This window comes from Aethalodelphis obliquidens, unplaced genomic scaffold (assembly GCF_003676395.1).
Source record: "Aethalodelphis obliquidens isolate GAN/ISIS:26980383/991018 unplaced genomic scaffold, ASM367639v1 scaffold2, whole genome shotgun sequence".
Classification (NCBI taxonomy): domain Eukaryota; kingdom Metazoa; phylum Chordata; class Mammalia; order Artiodactyla; family Delphinidae; genus Aethalodelphis; species Aethalodelphis obliquidens.
Window position 1 is genome coordinate 46,286,432 of NW_020837946.1, and position 23,211 is coordinate 46,309,642.

The window sequence follows — 23,211 nt, forward strand, 5'->3', positions numbered from 1 at the left end:
TAGGAAGAACCACAGAAAACAGTCTAAGCAACAGAATAGCACAAGCAAAAACACACACTTAATAGGAGGAAGCAGGCCTGGCTCTTGAGAGGTGATTAATAACAATTAGAGGCCACCTAGGGTTCTGAACTTGGAAATGATGCTTCATGGAGTAAAACTTAAAACAGAATTATCCATTATGAGTAAGACTCCTCCCTCTCAAAAATTTTTCACTGCTCTGTGATACTAATTTCATCAAAAATATTGCCTCTAAATCTGCACCTCATTAGAAAGTGCTGCCCACAACACTTGCCTTAAGTGAACCTCAGAGTGCACAGTTTTCCTTGCAGCTCCCCACCCTGCCACCACGAAAGGATAGTTACACTCTGACATTCCCTAAACACAGAGGTGGGGAAATTGCTTCAACTACAAATGCCTGCTCTCCAACCCACATTCAACCTATTCAATGACTGAGCTGCAGTGCCCTCATTACCTTATCCCTCCACCTGTGCTCAAATACTATATCTTCCTATATCCTCAGGAACTTTGCTCTATTATGTATCTTTTCTTTTTCACCGGCTTTTTTTCTTTTGTTTACTTTCTCTATTCTCTTTGTATAAAATCCATCACCCACTTCCCACTGGAAAAAAAGAGCTCCCTCAGTTTCCTGATTTCCTATAACCATATTCCCATCTGTTCCCTTCCCTCACAGTCAAGCATCTTGAGTTTTTCACATGCATTGTCTATATTTTTTCCCCATTCATGTCTCTGCATTTCAGTCTTTCTTCCCCTATCAAAGGACTTACCTTCACTCAAATTGTCAGTGACCACCTGGATTCAAAACACAATTAATACTTTTAATCCCTTCTCTCCTTTCACTTCTCCATGCTATTTGTCGTACCACTGAACTATTATGAAACCCACCAACCCTTGATCTCTGAGATGTTCTCTATTATATGTCTTCCTGTTTTGCTGCTAGATATAGTCTTTGTTTTCCCCAGCATTCCTTAAAGACTCATGTTTCCCAATTCTATTCTTAGCTTTCTTCTGCTAATTACTTACTTTCTCTCTGGCTTTAACTAAAATCTATAAACTAACGATATTTTATCTTTCTCAATAGTCCAGAAATCTTTTCAGAAGTTCAGACCTGTATTTCCAAATTCCTGCCAGACTTAAGACTTGGAAGTCACATAGGTACCTAAAATCAGCAAGGCCAACACTGACCTGGTCATCTGCACACCTGTTTCTCTTTCTAGTCTCATTATTTTAGGTAATTACACCATCTAATCACCTAAGGTGGGAATGACCCTCAGTACTCTCTCCACTAAATCCTTTCCCCAACGATTTATTATTAAGCCCTGTAGATTCTATCTCCTAATTATCTCTCCAATTGGACATTTCCTTCCCTCCCCTGTACAGGCCTCATTATTTCTCATTTGTATTATACCTCTGCTACCAGTCCTGCTGATTTTGATTTATCTGTTCATTTACTGTTAATGTTTTAAAAAACTTGATACTGAAGATGAACTGACATGGGCTTTTGTGTAAAATCTTCCCAGGAGTTCTTACTAATCGTGAATCTGCAATTCATTTAATATTTCTGAGGTTCTATCTTCTCACATCTTTAACGGATAAGAAAAGTATCCTCCTTACAGAGTTAAATTAAGTCATGCATATAAGGGCTTACCCCTTGGTAATCACTCAAAATTCTTCTTACTGTTAACTTTTAATTTTACAACTATTATTATGACTCAAGCTTAAATCCATTTGAAGACTCTCCATTACCATAAGGATGAAATTGAAAACCTTAAAATGGCTTTCAGGGTCTCTAGAATCTAATTCTACTAACTTCTCTAGCCTCATCTTTCTACACTCTCTGATAGAAGCCCTAATTTCAGTTGGATGCTTTTCCTTCTCCTTCTTCTGACATAGTTACTTAACTACTCACGGGCATCTTAAAAACTCATTTTAAAAATTACCCATGCTAGGAAGGCTGATGGGGAAGGGTCTGCAAGCAAAGAGTGAAAAAGGTCAAGAGAATTTTCTTGAATACTGAAAGGTCTATATCTTAATTGGGGTAGAGTTTACACAGATGTATATGTTTGTCAGACAACTGTAGAGTTAATCCATTTTATTGTATGTAAATTATACCTCAATAAATTGACTAAAAATGATTCCATATGGAAACTCTTCAGTAACTCCTTTCTCCCTGGGCTAAATGGCCATATATGAACTTCCATATGACACACACATACTCTTTTCACAGCACTTATTCTATTGTCTTGCCAAGCACTAAACAAATTATGAATCCCTCTAAAAACTCTGGAATACTCATTTTTATATCTGTATCTCCAACATCTAGTATAAGGGCCCCAAACAATAGGGCCTCAAAGAATATTTATGGGATCAGTGAATGAATGAATTACAAATTGAGATTATAATTATAAATTCAGATTAAAATTTGGTAATGTGGAATTATGTGATTAAATGTTTACAGTTTTAATGTAAAACTGTACACTAATTAATTTTAAAGCACATGTACTTCTGTGTAATATTTCTAATTTATACAAAGATTAGAATGCCACACACAATTGCTAATAATAGCTATGTAACTCCATCATAGATTAATAATGTTTACATTAATGCTTTGGCATTAAATCTTAAAATGAGAGTGCATGATGCATAGAGGACTTATTCTCTTTTTAATGAAAAATAAATAAGATCAATTAAAAACTGTCATCCATTTATTACAAAAAAAACCCTCAGTGCAGCAATAGTATCAAGAACATATTGAAATGAAAACAATGATGAGAAAATGGGATACTAACATCAACTGTACTGTCACTTCCAAACATACAAAGAAAAACCTGGACTAGAAGGAATCATAATTCCCATGGCACCGAGGCACTTAGAGAAGTCATTACTGATATACCCAGGATGCAAAATACGAAGGAGTATGATCCTTAAAGAAATACATGCCTAACAGCAGGCAAAGTTCCTGATGATTATAGTTGGGATTGGGGGGGATCATCTTATAAAATATAGAATACAAGGTCATATGACCTGGCTTTCAGGGGCCATATCATCAGTCAGTCTCATTGATAACTTACTTTGATAAGCCACGCGCATAAAATATCCTTATTCTTGGATGAGGAAGAGGTATAAAATCCAATATATTCTACCCTAAATTAATAGTTTGTGTATATCATGTACAAATTGAATTGCCATATAAGAAAATGTACATAAAAGATGATGCATAATATTGGAGCACAATTCCTTTGTGTTAGATAAAACAGAAGCTTGTATTTCAGATGTACCAATTATTGTTCCTTCCAAGCCTACAGTTTCTCCTAAAGGAAAAAACCTTAGCTTTTCCACCAACAAAATGTTAACCCATATTTAAACTCACATGATACAGCCCCTGTCACAGAGTGGACCACAAATCAATATACGATCCAAGGGCAGCCAATCTTCAGATTTTTAATTGTAGTTGACTTACAGTATTATACTAGTTTCCAGTGTACAGCATAGTGATTCAGTATTTTTATAGATTATGATCCATTGAAAGTTATTACAAGATAATGGTTACAATTTCCTGTGATATACAATATATGTTTGTTGTTTATCTATTTTACACATAGTAGTTTGTTAATACCATACCCCTAATTTGTGCCCCCCTTCCTTCTCCCCTTTGGTAATCACTAGTTTGTTTGCTATAGTTGTGAGTCTGCTTCTGTTTTGCATATACCTTCATTTTATTATTTTTAAGGTTCCACATAAGTGATATCATACAGTTTTTGTCTTTCTCTGACTTATTTCACTAAGCATAATATTCTCTAGGTCCATCTACATTGATGCAAATGGCAGAATTTCATTCGTTTTATGGCTGAGTAATATTCCATTGTATTACACACATACATTTTTTCTGCCCATTTTGTAATTGAGTTGTTTGTTTTTTTGATGTTGAGGTGCATGAGCTGTTTATACATTTTGAATATTAACCTTTTATCAGTCATATCATTTGCAAATATATTCTCCCATTCCATAGGTTGTCTTTTCAATTTGTCAATGGTTTCCTTTGTTGTGCAAAAGCTCTTAAGGTTAATTAGGTTCCATTTATTTATTTTTACTTTTATTTCTTTTGTCTTAGGAGACAGATCCAAAAAAATATTGCTATGATTTATGTCAAAGAGTGTTTCACCTATGTTCTCTTCTAGTTTTATGGTTTCAGGTCTTTAAACCATTTTGAGTTTATTTTTGTATATGGTGTGAGGTAATGTCCTAATCCCATTCTTTAACATGTAATAGCTGTCCAGTTTTCGCAGTACCACTTATTGAAGAGACTGTCTTTTCTCCAATGTATATTCTTGCCTCCCTTATAGGCCAATATCTTTGATGAATATAGATGGAAAAATCCTCAACAAAATATTAGCAAACCAAATCCAACAATATATTAAAAGGATCATATGCCATGATCAAGTCAGATTTACTCCAGGGTCACAAGGATGGTTCAACATTTGCGAATCAATCAATGTGATATACCACATTAACAAAAGGAAGGATAAAAGTCACATGATCATCTCAACAGATGCAGAAAAAGCATTTGACAGAATTCAACATCCATTCATGATAAAAACTCTCATCATCATGGGTACAGAGGAAACATATCTCAACATAATAAAGGCAATTTATGACAAACCCACAGCCAACATCATACTCAACAGTGAAAAGCTGAAAGTCTTTTCTCTAAACTCAGGAAGAAGACAAGGATGCCTACTCTTGTAACTTCTATTTAACATAGCATTGGAAACACTATCCACAGCAATCAGATAAGAATAAGAAATAGAAGGCATCCAAATTGGAAGGGAAGAGGTAAAACTGTCAGTATCTGCAGATGACATGATACTTTATATAGAAAACCCTAAAGTCTCCACCCCAAAACTATTAGAATAAATGAATTCAGCAAAGTTGCAGGATATAATATTAATATACAGAAATCGGTTGTGTTTCTATATATTAATAATGAACTATCAGAAAAATAAAGTTTTTTTAAAGTCCTATTTAAAATCATATCAAAAAGAATAAAATTCATAGGAATAAACTTAACCAAGGAGGTGAAAGACCTATACTCTGAAAACTAGAAAACATTGATGAAGGAAACTGAAGATGATACAAAGAAATGGAAAGGCATCTAGTGCTCTTAAATTGGAAAATTAATATTGTTAAAATGGCTATACTGCCCAAAGCAATCTACAGATTTAATGCAATCTCTACCAAAATACCCATGACATTTTTATAGAACTAGAGCAAATAATCTTAAAATTCATGAAAAACCTAGGGGTGAAACAGGAATAAAGACACAGACTTACTAGAGAATGGACTTGAGGCTATGGGGAGGGGGAAGGGTAAACGGTGACAAAGCGATAAAGAGGCATGGACATATATACACTACCAAACGTAAGGTAGATAGCTAGTGGGAAGCAGCCGCATAGCACAGGGAGATCAGCTCGGTGCTTTGTGACTGCCTGGAGGGGTGGGATAGGGAGGGTTGGAGGGAGGGAGACGCAAGCGGGAAGAGATATGGGAACATATGTATATATATAACTGATTCATTTTGTTGTGAAGCTGAAACTAACATACCATTTGTAAAGCAATTATACTCCAATAAAGATGTTTAAAAAAAAAAATTTTTAAAGAATAAAAAAAAAAAAAAAAAAATTCATATGGACCCACAAAAGACCCTAAATTGCCAAAGGAAACTTGAGAAAAAAGAAAAAACCTGAAGCTATCACTCTCCCAGACATCAGACTATACTACAATGCTGCAGTAATTAAAACAGCATGGTAGGGCTTCCCTGGTGGCGTAGTGGTTGAGAGTCTGCCTGCCAATGCAGGGGACACGGGTTCGTGCCCTGGTCCGGGAAGATCCCACGTGCCATGGAACGGCTAGGCCCATGAGCCATGGCCACTGAGCCTGCATGTCCAGAGCCTGTGCTCCGCAATGGGAGAGGCCACAACAGTGAGAGGCCCGCATACCACAAAAAACAAAAAAACAGCATGGTACTGGCACCAAAACAAACACATAGAACAATGGAACAAAATTGAGAACTCAGAAATAAACCCATGCACCTATGGCAAACTAACCTACAACAAAGGAGGTAATCTTCAGATTGAACAGTCATTTGTGATGGAATGAAAGGCAAGATTAGCCATTAAGGGGTGGGTTGTAAAGGGCTTAATAAACTGAAGTTATAAGGCTATCAAAATTATAAGTAAGCAAAACTAATGAGGTAGAGGAAATATACAAAGAAGCCAAATCATAGAGATAGGAATACAGAAATGTGTAGCTGTCTCTCAATTATTGTAAAAAAATGCCACTAGTTCAAAGATCTATGTGTAGCTCAACTTTAACAAACTATTTTGTGTCCAGATTTTTCTGGATTCTCTATGGATATGTCTTTCCAACAAACCTATAATCTGCTAAATTGAGACAATTTCTTGAAACGAAAAATAAATAAATAAAATTTAAAAGCTTAATTAAAATGACTTTCTATGAATTTTCAGCATCAGAACACAGAGTGGCCAATAAAAATATAGGGAAAACATTAACTTTCTAAGAAACAAATATATATGCTTAGGAAATAAACCATATTGTACAAAAACTGTCGCCATTATCACTATATAGTATTCTTTCAGCATAATTTTTTTTAAATTCAACTGAAAAAGATGACAGCAAAATAAATTGACTCCCATTATGTAATTCTTCTAAATGATGTGAAAGTCTGCACGTACAACTAAATAAGCTGAAATAGAAATAGTCTGTTTGCTCTTTCCACCTAATAGAAAAGAACAAAAGCTCTTGGCATAGCCAGGAAAGAAAAATACTATGAATACCATTGTTCACCATGAAAATCTTTCTTTAAAGTACTAATATATCAAAGACCAGTACAATATAGCTAATATAATTTCTAAAAGTTTGCATACATAATTTTGGAAGGAACAAACTTTCTAATGACACTTTGACCGAGTATAGCTTACATCAGATTATATCTTTTTTCCAGTAATCTCTGTGTACATATTCAGATATGCCTAGCAAAAAAAAAAAAAAAAACCCCACAAATGAACCTCTACTGTTTATATACTCAAAATAGTCAAGAAAAAAAATGTTTCTTATATTGAATACTAATTCCATTGTATACGTATGTATTTCCTGTCCCATGACATAACTGGGTGGACTCAGAGAGTGATACAATAGATTTTAATCATTTTATCTAGCTGTTCTTATTCACTGGGCCAATGTTTTTCTTTTCCCATGAGAACTCTCTGTCGTAGTAGAGCACCAATGCCCCCTTTTTCTCCTCACTAAAATGCAAGGTATATACAGTGTAGAACATAAGTTATTCCTGCCCAAGGAGAGAAGAGAGACAAAGTTTTTACCTTCTAGAAATAAACAGTACAATGCTTTGTCCCAGCTACTGCATCAGTGGTGCTTAGGATGTTCTGCCCTCAATCAGTCACTGTTAGTTTGGTCAATCCTTCTAAAACATTAAGCCTAAAGGTACTAAGCCAGATACCGTAAGTATCCTAGATGTCTGAAAGAAATGTTTCCTTAGTACAGTATTTGCATCCAGCCTGAGGAAAAGTTTATCTGAGCTGCTCTCCCAATTCCCCTTCTCGTCTCCTCACCCCACACCTGGGTAAATGGTGTATTCATCTTGTTTCCGAGCTATTCTATATTTCAAGGAGAATCCTTCTCCATGATTTTACATGCTTTAAAAATGTCCTCTACTTCTCCAAACTCTCTTTCCATGTTCACTCCCACCCCATAATACAAAGCACTTTCTTGTATTTCATTATCTGCTCTTTCTAACACTGAAGTTATCAGGCCATGCAGGTTGGAACAGCTGCATTATATGGATCTAGAAAACAAATATTTAGGGATTTATAGGTCCTCAAAGCCCTCAAGCCACAGTGCACAGCAGGCCATTTCACAAGCTTGAATAACAAAGACATTAAGGGAATAGAGGATACAGAGTACAAAATTGTTTTCTTCTGTCTCAGTTAAGGTGTCTGTAAGCCCTACTTGTTATTGTTGATTCTGTATCTCACTTAACTTTTGAACCTACATATCACTGGGACAGTGCTTGAATGTCTCACTGTGAAACACTGAATGAATACAATGAGCAAATCATATTTCTTCAACTATCAGAGAAATAAAATTACCAAACATACATGGCTATTATAATGCAGATAAGAGTAAAATAATTATAGGTGATAAAAGGATGAACATTATTATGCTAATTTATGTGTTTATTTAATGTATATTCAAAAATATGACCAGTATATCAAAGTTGTGATTTCACTGATATTAGTTGCTTGTCACAGTGTTAAAGTATTTAGATCATTCCCTAGCCATATACGTTTTCAAGGATGGCATATATTGTGGGCAAATGCTCTGCAATAACAAAGTGACTTTTAAACTTGTAGGACTTAACCTTACACAGTCACTAACAGGAAATACAAGTAGTTGTTAGATGGAGTCTTTGTGAACAAGTCTCAATTGAGAAAAAGAAAATTCACAATTCCACCAAAGAACAAGACCTCAGAATACTTGTCACTAAATTTAATGATTTTCAACTATCCTCCCAGAACTACTTTCTTACTGGATAGCCATCTAATTATTTGTGTGTGTGTGTGGGAGGACAATTGGTGGTCTCTCCTACTCCACCATTTTGCTGATGTTACCTGCTAAGTAAATATACAAAAGTATATTTCAGAAACTTATCCAAAGCACAGAATGGAGTCTTAAAGAACCACCTCTGGCATAAAACAAATCCGCTGTAGTATGTCAAGCACATTGTAAATATTAAAAGCATATAAAAATCTATCTATATGTGGTTTGCTGTTAATTTAATTCCAAACTTCTAATTACTTATAATCTTATTTGAAAGAGAAGACATACATGTACAAGGAAGAATTATAGCACAGTGCAAGATGGTATAAAATGGAGTTCTAATTTTAATATAATTAAGAAATAAATTACATATTATGCACAACACATACTGTTGAATTAAATTAACTTTGAATCATCAGTGAAGACTCCATAAACAGAAATTGATCTGGACTTCAAATAGCTGAATGGTTTTGTATAGAAAAAGAAAAAGACAAGACTGAGGTGAAAAAGTAGATGAAAAGAGGAAGGCTATACAGGAAGCTGGAAAAAAACAGAGTAAAAGAAATCACTGTGGCTTACAGTGGAAAGATCAGCAGCCTGTGTAAGGAACACATAGTATCGTTCAAGCAGAAAGGAAGCTAACTAATCAAAAAGAATACTAAGAATCTTTATAGACACCTATAAACAGACTATATATTACCATATCTGAAATGATAAATGACACCGTTTAAGAGCCGCCCATAATTAATTTTTGTTATTTAAAAAAAATGTTTTGTGTTTTTTTTTTTGCGGTATGCGGGCCTCTCACTGTTGTGGCCTCTCCCATTGCGGAGCACAGGCTCTGGACGCGCAGGCTCAGCGGCCATGGCTCACGGGCCCAGCCGCTCTGCGGCACTTGGGATCTTCCCGGACCGGGGCACGAACCCGTGTCCCCTGCATCGGCAGGCGGACTCTCAACCACTGCGCCGCCAGGGAAGCCCCTAAACAAATGTTTTTTTAAAAATCAGTTTTTAAAAACAGAACAATACTGGTTAAATTTAATACTTTCTCCCAAAGTCTTTGGACAAGAGCTTTTATTTCACTAATCCTATACGGACATGCAGGATTGAAATTTCATGTTATAAGAAGAGTTTAGAATATATAAAAAAGTATATGTGTAGAATGTGATTTGTAAAGGATTTAGAAAGTATCAGTTCATTGCATAAGAAATGTAAAATAAATGGAAACTTTTTAAACCTCTGGCCCTGATTTTTTTTTTTTTTTTTTTTTTTTTTTGCGGTACGCGGGCCTCTCACTGTTGTGGCCTCTCCAGTTGCGAAGCACAAGCTCCGGACACGCCGGCTCAGCGACCATGGCGCACAGACCCAGCCACATCGTGTCATGTGGGATCTTCTCAGACCGGGGCACGAACCCGTGTCCCCTGCATCGGCAGGCGGACTCTCAACCGCTGCGCCTCCAGGGAAGCCCTGGCCCTGATTTTTTAACCTGTAAAATACTTAGATCTATATTATTCAGCTATGTTAAAAGTTTCTTGTAAAGTAACCATATTTCTACATCATCACTTGGTCACATTTTAGTTACAATAATATTCATATTAATATTCTCCCTGTGTCCATGTCTGCTGAAAGTACAGAGAAGCCAATCTTAAAGAGATCAAGAGGTCTAATTGGCTTGGCAAAATGACAGTCAGTCCAAGAACCAAGGTTTGTAATTCCTTTTTATCTACTGTCCCTGATGGGACAGCTGAACTATTTGAATAAACTGCATCTTTTTTCACTCTGAATCTCATTATGGATCTTATCACAATGCATCTTTTTAGTAGCTACTGATTCATTAATCTAGTGCCAAGGGATTTTAATTATCAAATCACTTGATTTGGGGGGCTTGCTTGGTTAAATACAAAATACTAATTTCTCTCTGACTTTATATATAACTTTCCTCAGACTCTATAGTGTGAGAAAGACTTTGGAAGTAGAAAAACAACAACAAAAACAACAAATTAGAATACAGAAGTCTGATTTCTTACTTTTCTAGTATTCATTGACTTTAAGAATCAGTGAATTTACTGCTACATTCCCAGGTCTATAGTGGAGGCTCTATCTTGAGCAGTTTTTAAAGCACAAGGCTTGAAGAAACCTGGCTTTAAAAGCAAAGCTTACAAGGGCTGGGTTTGGCTGGAATTCCCTCAGACTGTAGGTTTCAGAGTGAGGGCTGAAGCTCCTTTCAGTAGCTCTGGAAGCATTTTCTAATGCTAGTAATATGTAAAATATAATAATTTTAGAAATTGGAATATCTACCTTTGTGTTTGAGATATGAATCAATAACCTTTTAAAAGATTTTTATTTATAGTATCCTATGAGTAGCAAATAAAATGACAACACAAAGTAATATTAAGATAATTACTTGTCTTCAACATTTTATAAAATGTTTAAAAACAACGTAATTCATTGCAAGGTTTGCTCCATTTACCTAAAGAACAGTAAATTCTTCTCTAACATTATATGCATAACATTATAACCTTAGAAATATTGTAAAATCGTCCACTACAATCCTCTCTTTACTGGGATGTACTTTTTTTTTTCTTAATATATCTTTATTGGAGTATAATTGCTTCACAATACTGTTAGTTTCTGTTGCAAAACAAAGCCAATCAGCTACGTGCATATACATGTCCCCATAACCCCTCCCTCTTGAGCCTTTCTCCCATCCTCCCTATCCCACCCCTCTAGGTCACTGCAAAGCTCCAAGCCGATATCTCTGTGCTATTCTGCTGCTTCCCACCATCCAACTATTTTACATTCGGTAATGTATATATGTCGATGCTACTCTCACTTTGCCCCAGCTTCACCTTCCCACCCCATGTCCTCAAGTCCATCCTCGATGTCTACCTCTTTATTCTTACTCTGCAACTAGGTTCATCAGTACCTTTTTTTTTTTTATTCCATATATATGTGATGGCATACAGTATTTGTCTTTCTCTTTCTGAGTTACTCCACTCTGTATGACAGACTCTAGTTCCAACCACCTAACTACAAATAACTCAATTTCATTTTTTTATGGCTGAGTAATATTCCATTGTATATATGTGCCACATCTTCTTTATCCATTCATCTGTCGATGGACATTTAGATTGGTTCCATGTCCTGGCTATTATAAATAGCACTGCAATGAACACTTTGGTACATGACTCTTTTTGAATTATGGTTTTCTCAGGGTATATGCCCAGTAGTGGGATTGCTGAGTCATATGGTAGTTCTAGTTTTAGTTTTTTAAGGAACCTCCATACTGTTTTCCATAGTGGTTGTATCAAGTTACATTCCCACCAACAGTGCTAGATGTAAGGCACTATGAATGATAAAACAAGAATGCACTGAGGGCTTCCCTGGTGGCGCAGTGGTTGAGAGTCTGTCCGCCGATGCAGGGGACACGGGTTCGTGCCCCGGTCCGGGAAGATCCCACATGCCGTGGAGCGGCTGGGCCCGTGAGCCATGGCTGCTGAGCCTGCGCGTCCGGAGCCTGTGCTCCGCAATGGGAGAGGCCACAACAGTGAGAGGCCCGCATACCGCAAAAAAAAAAAAAAAAAAGAATGCACTAATTCTGCCTTGAAGGAACATCAAATCAAGTAGTGGAGGTCAGATGTTTACTAAATAACCTCAAGTAAAAATGGAAATCATCCCATTAATTAAATATAGATAAAATACAAATTAGAGAAAGAAAAGACTGCCTCCAAGTGGGAATCAGGAAAGCTTCTGTGAAAGAGGTGATATCTAAGATAAATTTTGGAGAGACAAAAACAATTGAGGATGAAGATCAGAGAGCACAAAAAAACTGTATAAACAGAGGCACAAGAAGAGAAAAGAGAAGTAAAAATACATAGGGAGCATTAAGCAATTTACTTTGGGTTGAGAATGAGATGCACAGAACACTCTAATGTAAGGTAACACTGGGAAAGTTGTTTGGAATATGGTTTGAATAGGATGCTATATATTCTGAAACAGGACACTTTCAAGAGTGAAAGGGACACTACTAATAATTATGCCAGGACAACAGGTATAAACCTAGAATGTCTCAGGCATACCAGAAAGTATTATCACGTTATTTCTAGCATATCTTTAATCCTAGAATAGTGTTTGGATTTAATTGTTTAAGCAATGGGGATGAAAGGAATATTCATCTTATATAGGGTACTTTAAAATGGAAATTGTATCTAGTAGAAAAAACAGGTAAGGCATGGAGAATAATTAGGAGTCTATGAAAGTTAATCAACACTATAAATATATTTATAATATATTATAGAACACTTATTTCATAGATTGTTTAGCATTGCAATGTAATAATGAAGATAGATTGGCCAAGAGTTCAAGAAAGTGGAAATATGTGACAAATAATTTATGTAACAACACACATTTAAACCACAATACAGGCTGTCCACGATATTACTCATTTTTTATCATTAGATGCTGTTTTCAGATGAGGTAATTTCCTGATATTATAGTTTAACAATTTTTCTTATATCATTTTTCAAAATTAAGAACATATCAAACTGATGAAGGAATTTATCACTATTTAACCCATTTATTTTGAAAGCTGATTTTAAAAGATATAATTAGCACCAATGATACAGCCTGCTTTCTTGGTTCTATAATGACATGTATTGTGTTTAGTTGATATATGTTATATCCTTCAAAATTCTTAGATTGTTAAACTATTGAATTTTACATGTAATCTTCTGCTGATCTACATTTGTCCTTTGTAAAATGTTCTGGGGCTCTGGGCAGAACAGTGACATAAAATTGCAGATATCTCAAATTTGACTCCTTTCAAGTTTGAATTGACTATTCACCTCATTAAGAGATTGTGTGGGTGATTCTCAGGAAGAGCCATTCAATCTATGATTAAAACAGTTCATGATAAAACCTTAGTAGTATAACTGCAATTTAAAACAACAATAAATCTCCAGTATTTAAAACTAAATACAAATGTTATATAAAACAGCTAACGCATGAAAAAATAAACTATGAGCTATATTTTTCACCAAAAAGGATCAATCTTGCCATTTTATAAATTTTGAAAATGTAATGCAATTCTTGACTTTTCCAAAAAGATATCAACAGCAATGAAACTTGGAAACACTAACTATACCTTGTATAATAAAAAATTTATGAAAAGCCAATCTTACAATGCCTCCTTCATTTGTGCAAGAATTTACAAAAAAACTTTGTATTTACAAAAATATTTTGTGGTTTGACCAAATTAACCTTGAAGAAGGAAAACTAACCTTCAATTATTGTATGAAAATATTTTCACATTTCTCAAACTATAGAAGATTAGAATAACACAACATGCTTGATCAACAGGCATGTATAGAATACTAACATCTAGAAAATACCCATTTGACTCAAACTTGTAATATAAATTTGATCAAGCATAAGCTATAAAACAAGATTCAATAAAATTCAGAGAATTGCTTTTATACAGAATTTGTTCTCTGCCCACATGCATGGTTAGAATGCAATAACAAAATAACATAATTTTAAACTCATAAAATTTAAAAAAATTTTAATTCTCCTAAATTAATCCTTTTGTGAAAAGAATAATAGACTCTCTGGGATGGTCAATAAAGAAAATATCAGGAATAAATTAGAAATTATACATAATTTGTATAAGTTGTAAAATAAGTTTCTTATTAATTAAGAAATGCAAGCTATAATCAGAATACCATTTTATATTCACAAGAAAGGAAAAATTATAAAATCTGATAATACCAAATATTGGTGTGGATGTAGAACAACAGACAGTCTTAGAAACTTCTTGCAAATATGCACATAAATATTATTTCTTTATATAGCACTCTGGCATTATCGATTACATTTCATTAATTTTAAGGTGCACACTTCTTCACATTTTATCATCTCTGTAATCAGGATATATCTTATAAAACACAGTAGTTGGTGTTTTTCCTTTTATATTAGTATATAAAATAATATCTTACAACAGATGGCACCTTGGACTTCATGAAATACTATATAAAGATAAAACATCTCAGCAACCCAACTGTAAATTGCTTTGGCTAGAGAAATTCTTGCACAAATGAACGAGGCATATTGAAAAATGTTTACAACAGAACTGTTTTAATAGCAATAACTCTTTAAATAACACAAATATCCATTTTCAAGAGAAAGATGATTTAGTTTTGGAAAGGAGTATAATAGGGACTATTGGACAGTGAAAGCAAATTAATTAACGCTACTTGTATCTCTTGAACAACTCCCATGAATGACTCTCACAAGCTAGTAATACTGAATGTTAATAATGCTGAAGTAACATAAAAACAAATACCTTCTAGTACATTTCAAAGTAGAAGTAATCAATAATTTATTTAAAAATATGTATTATATACATACACATATATCACAAAGAAAAGGAGAAAAGGAAGGGGGAATTCCAGGATGGAGGCTAGATCTGATGAGGAGAGTGGTAGGATAAGTGGATAAATTTGGGGATACTTCAGTTACATTGGTGATGGTCTACTCAAACTTTGGGATGTGTTGATAAAAGCTTGTGCTTGTGATATTATTCTTTCATCATTTTGAGGGTATTAAATACATCATAATACCTTTTTAATGTTTAAAAACATTACTGATTTTAAGACTGCATGATATCAAAGTATGCAAATGTCAAGGGTTTCAAAATGTCTAGATGTAGCATTATGAAAACATCTGAATGATGAATTGAATTGTTCACTTTTCTACTTGGCTATTTCATGTTTTTTGGTTTCTTTTATTCTGAATTGCATTTCCCAAGACAGCTGACTTCTTGTCATTGTGTTTTTTCAGAATTCTAACATTTATTTTAAAACACTGTGGTTACTGAAAAAGTTAAATGTGTCATGATAAAAAATGCACACTGCCTCGTATGAAAATGAAAGGGTATGAAGTGTAAAGCAAGTCTCCTTCTGAAGTTCATTCCCCAAAAGCAACCACTAGGAACAGATTATTTTTTGTAAAATTCCAGAAATTTTTTGTACTTACAAGTGTATATAAATATGGCTTTCTGGAAACTCAAGTGGGAGCATACTGTAAACACTGTCACACATCTTTATTATACACTTAATTTATCTTGGTGATTCTTAATATCAGCAAAAATAAATATCTATTTTTCTTATTCCTGAAGTAGCTTAAATAGCACCAGATTATCTGTTTTAGAAGTTTTGACAGGGCTAACTCATGAAATATTTGAGCCTGCTGACTTTTAGGAATGTAACTCTTTAAAGTTATTTTCTTCAGTAACAATTGTTCTATTTAGAATTTCTCTCTTCCAGGGTTAAATTTGGTTATTTGTGTTTTCCTATGATGAGTTAATTTTTCTAAAATTACAAATGTATATATATATATATATATACACACACACATACAGAGAGAGAGAGAGAAAGGAGAGAGAGATGGTAGTTTGTCTATTCCTTCCAATAAAAAGTTGTTCATGATATATCTGGCAAATGATTTATTTTTATATAGCCTGTCAGCTAAGTATGTTTTTATATTTTTTAAGTGTTGTTTTTTTTTAAGAAAAAGATTGCATGTGCCACAAAAGCCTAAAATATTTACTTTTTGGCCCTTAATAACAACAAAAATAGTTTGCCAGAATCTGATTTTAGTGTCTTTATCAAAAAATGTGGCAGGAAAATTTAAGTCAGTATAGCCATTAAAAGCACTTGGGGGCTTCCTTGGTGGCGCAGTGGTTGAGAGTCCGCCTGCCGATGCAGGGGACATGGGTTCATGCCCCGGTCCGAGAAGATCCCACATGCCGCAGAGTGGCTGGGCCCGTGAGCCATGGCCGCTGAGCCTGTGTGTCCGGAGCCTGTGCCCCGCAATGGGAGAGGCCACAACAGTGACAGGCCCCCGTACCGCAAAAACAAACATACAAACAAACAAAAAACTCAATTTTCTTTCTCCTTATGACTAATATTCCATTGTATACATGTGCCACATCTTCTTTATCCATTCATCTTGTCGATGGACACTTAGGTTGCTTCCATGTCCTGGCTATTGTAACAGTGCTGCAATGAACACTGTGGTACATGGCTCTTTTTGAATTATGGTTTTCTCAGGGTATATAACCAGTAGTGGGATTGCTGGGTCATATGATAGTTCTATTTTTAGTTTTTTAAGGAACCTCCACACTGTTTTCCATAGTGGCTGTATCAATTTACCTTCCCACCAACAGTGCAACCTTCCCTTTTCTCCACACTCTCTCCAGCGTTTACTGTTTGTAGATTTTTTGATGATGGCCATTCTGACTGGTGTGAGGTGATACCTCATTGTGGTTTTGATATGCATTGCTCTAATGATTAGTGATGTTGAGCATCCTTTCATGTGTTTGTTGGCAATCTGTATATCTTCTTTGGAGAAATGTCCATTTAGGTCTTCTGCCCATTTCTGGAATGGGTTGTTTGGTTCTTTTTGATATTGAGCTGCATGAGCTGTTTGTATATTTTGGAGATAAATCCTTTGTAGGTTGCTTCATTTGTAAATATTGTCTCCCATTCTGAGGGTTGTCCTTTCGTCTTGTTTATGGTTTCCTTTGCTGCGCAAAAGCTTTTAAGTTTCATTAGGTCCCATTTGTTTATTTTTGTTTTTATTTCCATTTCTCTAGGAGGTGGGTCAAAAAGGATCTTGCTGTGATTTATGTCACAGAGTGTTCTGCCTATGTTTTCTTCTAAGAGTTTTATAGTGTCTGGACTTATATTTACGTCTTTAATCCATTTTGAGTTTATTTTTATGTATGGTGTTAAGGAGTGTTCTAATTTCATTCTTTTACATGTAGCTGTCCAGTTTTCCCAGCACCACTTATTGAAGAGTCTATCTTTTATCCATTGTATAGTCTTGCCTCTTTTATCAAAGATAAGGTGACCATATGTTTGCGGGTTTATCTCTGGGCTTTCTATCCTGTTCCATTGATCTACATTTCTGTTTTTGTGTCAGTACCATACTGTCTTGATTACTGTAGCTTTCTAGTATACTCAGAAATCAGGGAGCCTGATCCCTCCAGCTCCGTTTTTCTTTCTCAAGATTGCTTTGGCTATTTGGGGACTTTTTTGTTTCCATGCAAATTGCAAAATTTTTGTTCTAGTTCTGTGAAAAATGCCATTGGTAGTTTGATAGGGATTGCATTGACTCTGTAGATTGCTTTGGGTAGTATAGTCATTTTCACAATGTTGATTCTTCCAATCCAAGAACATGGTATATCTCTACAGCTGTTTGTATCAACTTTAATTTCTTTCATCAGTGTCTTATAGTTTTCTGCATACAGGTCTTTTGTCTCTTTAGGTAGGTATATTCCTAGGTATTTTATGCTTTTTATTGTAATGGTAAATGGGAGTGTTTCCTTAATTTCTCTTTCAGATTTTTCATCATTAGTGTATAGGAATGCAAGGGATTTCTGTACATTAATATTGTATCCTGCTACTTTACCAAATTCATTGATTAGCTCTGGCAGTTTTCTGGTAGCATCTTTAGGATTCTCTATGTATAAGATCATGTCATCTGCAAACAGTGACAGCTTTACTTCTTTTCTAGTTTGGATTCCTTTTATTTGTTTTTCTTCTCTGATTTCTGTGACTAAAACTTCCAAAACTATGTTGAATAATAATGGTGAAAGTGGACAACCTTGTCTTGTTCCTGATTTTAGAGGAAACTGTTGCAGTTTTTCACCACTGAGAACAATGTTGGCTGTGGGTTTGTCATATATGGCCTTTATTACAGTGAGGTAATTTCCTTCTATGCCTACTTTCTGGAGAGTTCTTTATCAATAAATTGGTGTTGAATTTTGTTAAAAGATTTTTCTGCATCTACCGAGATTATCATATGGATTTTATCCTTCAGTTTGCTAATATGGTGAATCACATTGATTGGTGTGTATTGAAGAATTCTTGCATTCCTGGGATTAACCCCACTTGAACATGGCGTATGATCCTTTTAATGTGCTATTGGATACTGTTTGCTAGTATTTTCTTCAGGATTCTTGCATCTATGCTCATCAGTGATATTGGTCTGTAGTTCTCTTTCTTTGTGACATCTTTGTCTGGTTTTGGTATCAGGGTGATGGTCGCCTTGTAGAATGAGTTTGGGTGCATTCCTCCCTCTGCTATACTTTGGAAGAGTTTGAGAAGAATAGGTGTTAGCTCTTCTCTAAATGTTTGATAGAATTCGCCTGTGAAGCCATCTGTTCCTGGGCTTTTGTTTATGGAAGATTTTTAATCACAGTTTCAATTTCAGTGCTTGTGATGGGTCTGTTTATATTTTCTACTTCTTCCTGGTTCAGTCTCGGAAGGTTGTGCTTTCCTAAGGATTTGTCCATTTCTTCCAGGTTGTCCATTTTATTGACATATAGTTGCTTGTAGTAATCTCTCATGATTCTTTGTATTTCTGCAGCGTCAGTTGTTGCTTCTCCTTTTTCATTTCTAATTCTATTGATTTGAGTCTTCTCCCTTTTTTTCTTGATGAGTCTGGCTAATGGTATATCACTTTTGCTTATCTTCTCGAAGAACGAGCTTTTAGTTTGATATTTGCTATTGTTTGCTTCATTTCTTTTTCATTTATTTCTGATCTGATATTTATGATTTCTTTCCTTCTGCTAACTTTGGGTTTTTTTGTTCTTCTTTCTCTAATTGCTTTATGTGTACAGTTAGATTGTTTATTTCAGATTTTTCTTGTTCCTTGAGGTAGGACTGTGTTGCCATAAACTTCCCTTTTAGAACAGTTTTTGCTGCATCCCATAGGTTTTGGGTTGTCGTGTTTTCATCATCATTTGTTTCTAGGTATTTTTTGATTTCCTCAGTAATCTCTTGCTTATTTAGTAGTGTATTGTTTAGCTTCCATGTGTTTGTATTTTTTACAGTTTTTTTCTTGTAACTGATAACTACTCTCATAGCATTGTGGTTGGAAAATATGCTTGATATGATTTCAGTTTTCTTAAGTTTACCAAGGCTTGACTTGTGACCCAAGATATGATCTATCCTGGAGAATGTTCCATGTGTACTTGAGAAGAAAGGTACTCTGTTGTTTTTGGATGGAATGTTCTATAAATATCAATTAACTACATCTGGTTTAATGTGTTTTTTAAAGCTTGTGTTTCCTTATTTATTTTCATTTTGGATGATCTGTCCATTGGTGAAAGTGGGGTGTTAAAGTCCCCCACTATTATTGTGTTACTGTCACTTTCCCCTTTTACGGTTGTTAGCCTTTGCCTTATGTATTGAGGTGCTCTTATGCTGGGTGCGTAAATATTTACAGTTGTTATATCTTCCTCTTGGATTGATCCCTTGATCATTATGTGGTGTCCTTGTCTCTTTTAATAGTCCTTTTTAAGTCTATTTTGTCTTTTATGGGATTTGCTACTCCAGCTTTCTTTTGATTTCCATTTGCATGGAATATCATTTTCCATCCCTTCACTTTCAGTCTGTATGTGTCCCTAGGTCTGAAGTGGGTCTCTTGTAGACAGCATATATACAGGTCTTGTTTTTGTATCCATTCAGCCAGGCTATATCTTTTGGTTGGAGCATTTAATCCATTTACATTTAAGGTTATTATCAATATGTATGTTCCTATTACCATTTTCTGAATTGGTTTGAGTCTGTTTTTGTAGGTCTTTTCCCTTTCTTGTGTTCCTTTCCTAGAGAAGTTGCTTTAGCATTTGTTGTAAAGCTGGTTTGTGGTGCTGAATTCTCTTAGCTTTTGCTTGTCTGTAGTTTTAATTTCTCCATCAAATCTGAATGAGATACTTGGTAGGTAGAGTAATCTTGGTTGTAGGTTTTTCCCTTTCATCACTTTAAATATGTCCTGCCACTGCCTTCTGGCTTGCAGAGTTTCTGAAAGATCAGATGTTAACCTTATGGGGATTCCCTTGTATGTTATTTGTTGCTTTTCCCTTGCTGCTTTTAATATTTTTTCTTAGTATTTAATTTCTGATAGTTTGATTAATATATGTCTTGGCGTGTTTCTCCCTGGATTTATCCTGTATGGGACTCTCTGTGCTTCCTGGACTTGATTGACTATTTCCTTTCCCATGTTAGGGAAGTTTTTGACTGTAATCTCTTCAAATATTTTCTCAGACTCTTTCATTTTCTCTTCTTCTGGGACCCCTATAATTCAAATGTTGGTACATTTAATGTTGTCCCAGAGGTCTCTGAGACTGTGCTCAATTCTTTTCATTCTTTTTTCTTTATTCTGCTCTGCTGTAGTTACTTCCACTATTTTATCTTCCAAGTCACTTATCCAGTCTTCTGCCTCAGTTATTCTGCTATTAATTCTTTCTCAAGAAATGTTAATTTCATTTATTGTGTTGCTCATTATTGTTTGTTTGCTCTTTAGGTCTTCTAGGTCCTTGTTAAACCTTTCTTGTATTTTCTCCATTCTATTGCCAAGATTTTGGATCATCTTTACTATCATTACTCTGAATTCTTTTCAGGTAGACTGCCTATTTCCTCTTCATTTGTTAGGCCTGGTGGGTTTTTACCTTGCTCCTTCATCTGCTGCATATTTCTCTGTCTTCTCATTTTGTTTAACTTACTCTGTTTGTGGTCTCCTTTTTGCAGGCTGCAGGTTCATAGTTCCCATTGTTTTTTGTTTCTGCCTCCAGTGGGTAAGGTTGGTTCAGTGACTTGTGTAGGCTTCCTGGTGGAGGGGACTGGTGCCTGTGTTCTGATCAGTGGGGCTAGATCTTGTATTTCTGGTGGGCAGGGCAGTGTCTGGTGGTGTGTTTGGGGGCGTCTGTGACCTTATTATGATTTTAGGCAGCCTCTCTGCTAATGGGTGTGGTTTTGTTCCTGTCTTGCTAGTTGTTTGGCATGGGGCTTCTAGCACCGGAGCTTGCGGGGCATTAGGTGGAGCTGGGTCTCAGCGCTGAGATGGAGATCTCTGGGAGAGCTCTCACAGATTGATATTACATGGGGCTGGGAGGTCTCTGGTGGACCAATGTCCTGAACTTGGCTCTCCCAGCTCAGAGGCTCAGGCCTGACACCAGCCTGGAGCAGCTAGACCCTGTCAGCCATATGGCTCAGTAGAAAAGGGCGAAAAAAAGAAAGAAAATAAATAAATAAAATAAAATTAAATAATAAAATAAAGAATAATAAAAAAACAGCAACCAAACCAATAAACAAATCCACCAATGATAACAAGCACTAAAAACTATACTAAGATAAAAATAAATATCAGAAAGAAGTCAGTCTCAGACAGCAAACCCTAAGTCTACAGCTGCTCCCAAAGTCCACAGCCTCAATTTGGGGTTGATTCGTTGCCTCTTCAGGTACTCCACAGATGCAGGGTACCTCAAGTTGCTTGGGGGGAATTAATCTGCTGCTCCGGAGGCTGCCCAGAGAAATTTCCCTTTCTCTTCTTTGTTCGCACAGCTCCTGGGCTTCAGCTTTGGTTTTGGCCCCAGCTCTGTGTGTAGGTTGCCCTCAGGCATCTGTTCCTGCCCAGACAGGATGGAGTTAAAGCAGTGGCTGATTAGGGGGCTCTGGCTCAATCACGCCAGGGGGAGGGAGGGGTACAGTAGTTATAATTGGAATGTGGGGCAAGTCTGTGGCAGCAGAGGCCGGCGTGACACTGCACCAGCCTGAGGCATGCCATGTGTTCTCCCAGGGAAGTTGTCCCTGGATCACGGGACCCTGGCAGTGGTGGGCTGCACAGGCTCCCAGGAGGGGAGGTGTGGATAGTGACCTGTGCTTGCACATGGTATTCTTGGTGGCTACAGCAGCAGCCTTAGCTTTTCATGCCCATCTCTGGGGTCCAAGCTGATAGCCATGGCTCGCACCCATCTCTGGAGCTCGTTTAGGCGGTGCTCTGCCTTCTGTGGGCAGACAGGGAAGGAATCCCCTCTCCTTGTGCACCCCGAAACAATGGTCTCTTGCCTCTTAGGCAGGTCCAGACTTTTTCCCGGACTCCCTCTCAGCTAGCTGTGGTGCACCAGCCCCCTTCAGGCTGTGTTCACGCCTCCAAGCCCACTACTCTCCCTGCTCTCCAACTGAAGCCGGAGCCTCAGCTCCCAGCCCTGCCCACCCCGGCGGGTGAGCAGACAAGCCTCTCAGACTGGTGAGTGCCGGTTGGCACCGATCCTCTGTGCAGGAATCTCTCCGCTTTGCCCTCCGCACCCCTGTTGCTGTGCTCTCCTCCGCGGCTCTGAAGCTTTCCCCCTCCGCCACCCGCCGTCTCCGCCCGCGAAGGGCCTTCCTAGTGTGTGGAAACCTTTCCTCCTTCTCAGCTCCCTCCCAGAGGTGCAGGTCCCATCCCTATTCTTTTGTCTCTGTTTTTTTTTTTTTCTTTTGCCCTACCCAGGTACGTGGGGGGTTTCTTGTCTTTCGGGAGGTCTGAGGTCTTCTGCCAGCATTCAGTAGGTGTTCTGTAGGAGTTGTTCCACATGTAGATGTATTTATTTATTTATTTACTTATTTAGTGATTTATTTATTTTGCGATACGCGGGCCTCTCACTGTTGTGGCCTCTCCCGTTGCGGAGCACAGGCTCCGGATGCGCAGGCTCAGCGGCCATGGCTCACGGGCCCAG